Consider the following 6,000-nt stretch of genomic DNA (forward strand, 5'->3'; position numbering starts at 1 on the left):
CCCAAATTCTGGATACGTTAGGCTTGTATACTACTGGCCATTAAAATTGCTACACCAAGAAGAAATGTAGATGATAAACGGGTATTCATTGAACAAATATATTATACTACAACTGACATGTGATTACATTTTCACGCAGTTTGGGTGAATAGATCCTGAGAAATCAGTACACAGAACAAATACCACTGGCCGTAATAACGGCCTCGATATGCCTGGTCATTGAGTCAAACAGAGCTTGGATGGCGTGTACAGGTACAGCTGCCCATGCAGCCTCTACACGATACCACAATTCATCAAGAGTAGTGACTGGCGTATTGTGATTATTCTGCTGAAATATAGCGTTTCGCAGGGATCGAATGAAGGGTAGAGCCACGGGTCGTAACACATCTGAAATGTAACATCCACTGTTCAAAGTGCCGTCAGTGCGAACAAGAGGTGGCCGAGACGTGTAACCAATGGCACCCCATACCAACACGCCGGGTGATACGCCAGTGTGGCGATGACGAATACACGCTTCCAATGTGCGTTCACCTCGATGTCGCCAAACACGGGTGCGACCATCATGATGCTGTAAATAGAACCTGGATTCATCCGAAAGAATGACGTTTTGCCATTCGTGCAGCCAGGTTCATCGTTGAGTACACCATCACAGGCGCTCCTGTCTGTGATGCAGCGTCAAGGGAAACCGCAGCCATGGTCTCCGAGCTGATAGTCCATGCTGCTGCAAACGTCGACGAACTGTTCGGCAGATGGTTGTTGTCTTGCAAACGTCCCCATCTGTTGACTCAGGGATCGGGGCGTGGCTGCAGGATCCGTTACAGCCATGCATAAAAGATTCCTGTCATCTCGACTGCTAGTGATACGAGGCCGTTGGGATCCAGCACGGCGTTCCCTAATACCCTACTGAACCCGCTGAATCCATATTCTACTTACAGTCATTGGATCTCGACCAACGCGAGCAGCGATGTCGCGATACGATAAATCGCAATCGCGACAGGCTAGAATCCGACCTTTATCAAAGTCGGAAACGTGATGGTACGCATTTCTTCTCCTTACACGAGGTACCACAACAACGTTTCACCACGCAACGCCGGTCAACTGCTGTTTGTGTATGAGAAATCGTTTGGAAACTTTCCTCATGTCAACACGTTGTTGGTGTCGCCACTGGGGCCAACCTTTTATGAATGCTCTGAGAAGACAATCATTTGCATATTACAGCATCTTCTTCCTGTCGGTTAAATTTCGCGTCTGTAGCACGTCATCTTCGTGGTGTAGCAATTTTAATGGCCAGTAGTGTAGTTTCTTCTCTAATCCGAGTGCCACCAATTCCAATAAGCGCAATACGCTCTATGATTTTTCCAGAGTTTACCGCGCTGTTACTCGGTATCGCCGGCCGTGGTGGTCTAGCGGTTCTGGCGCTGCAGTCCGGAACCGCGGGACTGCTACGGTCGCAGGTTCGAATCCTGCCTCGGGCATGGATGTGTGTGATGTCCTTAGGTTAGTTAGGTTTAAGTAGTTCTAAGTTCTAGGGGACTTATGACCTAAGATGTTGAGTCCCATAGTGCTCAGAGCCATTTGAACCATTTTTTTTTACTCGGTATCGTCAGGAAATAAAAGCCACACGCTAGTTGATAATATCTGGTGCCAGCTTCCCGCAGACGGCGTCTGCTGAGTCGGCGGCTGCTGTCTGGACGCCTGACGCAGCGCCGGCCGCTGTGGCCGAGCTGTTCTAGGCGCCTAAGTCGGGAATCGCACTGCTGCTACGGTCGCAGGTTCGAATCCTGCCTCGGACGTGGATGTGTGTGACGTCCTTAGGTTAGTTAGGTTTAAGCAGTTGTAAGTCTAGGGGACTGATGACCACAGATGTTCAGTCCCATAATGCTCAGAGGCATTTGAAGCTGACGCAGCGAACAGCTGTGGCTCGCGCAGTCAACCCGCCGCAGTCCGCGGTGTCGGCATCCTCCGCGAAGCACTACGCGTCGCAGCCCACAGAGAAGACAGTGGCCTCCCTTTCCGCCGACGAAACTTGCCACACGGTACGCAAGAATACATTAACTATCAAGAGAAAAAAGGCCTATCACGGTCAAACTACAGTCTCCGAACTAGTCTTTAATGCGCAACGTGACAGATTACACTTTTACCTACCGAAGCACAAACTTGCACCGCACTCGGACCACTTCTTCCCTCCACAAACACGAAAACAAGGGGAGCTCTCGCCGAACACGTCCGCACGCCACGCCACTCTCCCGTGCATCTTTCGTACGTAGCACGCGCGTCCGCGTCATCGTATTTCATACGTTTCTGTCTGGCACAGAGCTAACGCATACCTACGAGAAAAGTCGCGGGCATTCTAGTGATCTCGATACGTTATTCTGTCTGGCATTTGTTCGAGAAAAGTCGCGAATATTCTACTGTTTTTTTGTTCAGAGATCCTTCGATACGTAGCGTTATAAATACTGACTATTCGCCGAATAGGAAGCTAGTTTACATTCAAAAACAGAAATATTAAGACTGAAGAATGAACATGTAAAAAGACCTACTTGTAGCAAGTGCAAGTGTGAAGATTAGTCAAGAATGACAGTGATCAGTTGATTGTGAAGTATTAATAATAGTAATTCATAGTAATTTCTTAGTAAAAATATTGCTACGAGACTCGTAACAATAGTTCCCCATACCTATCTCTGGCTTAGCTCTGTTGAACACTCACCCTGACATTGATTGTCTTATTGACGATGTAATTAACCAATTTGCCAGGAAGAATATGTCCATAGAATTCATTATTTAAGGAAGAGAACCACAATTGTAACTTTTTTATATCATTAGATGGCATTGTGTTGTATATGTGTATAATCAGTTTAAATAAAACTTCCTTAAACTTTGCATGTAACTTTATTTTTTGTTACGGCGAAAGTAAAGGTACCGAGCGAGACGGCGCAGTGGTTAGCACAGTGGGCTCGCATTCGGGAGGTCCACGGTTGAACCCCGCGTCCGGCTATCCTGATTTAGGTTTTTCGTGATTTTCCTAAATCGCTCCACGTAAATGCTGGGATAGTCCCTTTGAAACGCACGGCCGACTTCCTTTCCTAACCCGATGAGACCGATGACCTCGCTGTTTGGTCTATTCCCCATAAATAACCCAATCCAAAAGTAAAGGTAGGTTAAGATATTTTTAGCGCCGCTTCCTCGAGGTTTTTCCGTATCCGCCACTGCCGTGAAGCCACAGTAAAGTCAATTCACAGTGGTCAGTGTCTCTTCCAGCCTGTGCCAGTGCACTTGAGCGGATGGGATGGCGAAGTTCTCGGACAACAATCTCATGTTGATTGCTGTGATTTCGGATGAAGACGACGAAAAAGTGGGTTAATAAGGTGTGGAAAAGTAGAGCAGTAGAAGAGGAATTTACCACTCTCTACAGTGAATTGATGTACAATGGTGCAACGTTTTACGAATATTCAGAACGTCAGAAAGTTCATTCAGCTTACTATTGAACAACTTTGAAGTTTATCCGAAAAAGCGAAACACACAGTGGAGAAAAACCATCACACTAAGAAAACGTTTCACCGTTCGCTTGAGATTAGTTGTTTCATAATAATATTAACATACACTTTGGCAGTTAGTAATTAAATACATGAAATCGACGTTCATCATTATTGGTTTCTGTTGTATAGTCTTGAGTGTTTTATTCCGTTTCACGCGTTACCGATTCACTATCTCTAAGACTACCTGTGAAATCTTTATTTGTTTTATCCCTAATGTCTACCTATTTCAGATATTTGGTCACTGGAGATGCGCTGGACACGATTTCGTTCAGTTTTCGCATGGAGCAGGGTGCGGTTGACAAGATCGGACGAGAAACCTGCAAGATAATCACAGACAATATGATTGGCGAATTGATGCTTACTCCGACAGAAGAAATGTGGAAGAACCTCGCTAAAGATTTTTATGAAATGCGGCATTTTTCGTAACTTCATAGGTCATGTGGATGGGAAACACGTTTCTATTCAGGCTCCTTCTAAAACTGGATCGCTATTATATGAGAATGCAGGCTTTCTCAAGCGGATCTCGATGGTAAAATCTTCTCGGGTTGACAGCCGAGTCAATGTGTTGTTCTCCAGCGACGTTTCAGCAAGTTTCTTACTTGACATCGTCGGGCGAAGATGGCATCTTCTCTTGAAGATGGAAAGTAAGAAACTTGCTGAAACGTCGCTGGAGAACAACACATTGACTCGGCTGTCAACCAGAGAAGATTTTATCATGGATAGATATTATTTAACTACACAAAGACATTTTCCAATTACGCAAATACATTCTCCATAGCTTTGTTACCTCTTGTAGACACTAAATGTAATTATATTGCCATCGATGTCAGAGCATATGGGAAGAAAATGTTACAGCTGTAGCCAACACTCTGATACAATAATCTTTTACCTATCTGGCTGTATTCATAGACGTAAAATCCGAAATATGCACTATGTACTTACTTGTTTTTAGTTTTGCTCCTAGTTTATTCCACAGTGGAAGCTCTGTGTCCATGTATTTTGGGGGGGGGGAGGTGGAGGGGGGAGGGAGTGATCATACAACAGAGGATAGTTGGGCACTAATTCAGTAAGTTTTTCGTCATTCATGCTTATGACGAAAACCTGCTGTACTGCAACACATCGACCTGACCGCGCCGTGGCCGTGAAGTGAGAAATTATCGGGCGTAAGAAATACGACAGTTATGGTACGGCGTCGGCAGGAAAATAGTTTGCATTGTCACGGCCACACAAGGGGTGAGCGTGAACACTGCACTTTAAATTCATACAACAATACCATCAAACATGTTGGCGGCATAACGGGCTGGTCATGGCACTGTTGCGTCACTAATGTATGTAAAGTGGCCTCAGAACTACGATATCAACCCAGTGATTTAGAACTATGTCCCAATTATATTTTTCATCCGTAGGATGCCATAAATTCCTTCTTTCTTAGACGAAACTTATCTGTTTCTTACAGTCCATAGTTCGCGTGCGAGAACGTCGCCAAGTTCGACGGAAGAGAACATATTTGAATTTCACCGAATGTCGCCCGAGGTTTGCACGTTCGGGCGATGAGGTCGGCTCCACTGTGACTGCGCACGTACTACCGTAATGATTTGGGAAAGTATCCATCTTCTGCCGAGGTCGGTCGTCGGCGGAATAGACAGATGTCGGTGCCAATGTACCTCAGGCGGTGACGTAGACCCGCTGTGGTTTGTGTGCCCTGTGCACTTCGGACTGTCTGCTACGCAGTGACTCGGTAAAATCTGTCGTCATAACCAATTTCAGTCTGAGAGTTAAAGAGCTACCATGTTTTTTTAGTCCAGTTTTTAAATAGGACCGCTGCAGTACTGTGGGCTGCGATCTCCGAGCGGGCACCGATTCACTCCATCCGTCGGCTGCTCGCCACTGGGATGAAACTTCTATAGGGACTTCCTGTAACAAGACTTTGGTTCGCTGCCAGTCTACTTGGAGAGCTGAAGTTTAACAGTCCTTTATTATCCCGTTTTCTTTCTAGACGATTAAAGTCGGCCGGCCGCGGTGGTCTAGCGGTTCTAGGCACGCAGTCCGGAACCGCGCGACTGCTACGGTCGCAGGTTCGAATCCTGCCTCGGGCATGGATGTGTGTGATGTCCTTAGGTTAGTTAGGTTTAAGTAGTTCTAAGTTCTAGGGGACTGATGACCACAGATGTTAAGTCCCATAGTGCTCAGAGCCATTTGAACCATTTTGATTAAAGTCGTCCATATTTACTTTTGTGTTTCCGATTACGAATTCTTGTTTATATTACGCTCTGAATTGCATCGTAAATACACTGAAGCATCAACGAAACTGGTATAGGCATGCGTATTCAAATACAGACGTATGTAAACAAGCAGAATACGGCGCTGCGGTCGGCAATGTCTGTGTAAGACAACAAGTTTTTGGCGCAGTTCTTAGATCGGTTATTCAAGATTTAAGTGAATTTGAACGTGCTGTTATAGTCGG

The sequence above is a fragment of the Schistocerca serialis genome, chromosome 9 (genome assembly GCF_023864345.2).
Source record: "Schistocerca serialis cubense isolate TAMUIC-IGC-003099 chromosome 9, iqSchSeri2.2, whole genome shotgun sequence".
Lineage (NCBI taxonomy): Eukaryota > Metazoa > Arthropoda > Insecta > Orthoptera > Acrididae > Schistocerca > Schistocerca serialis.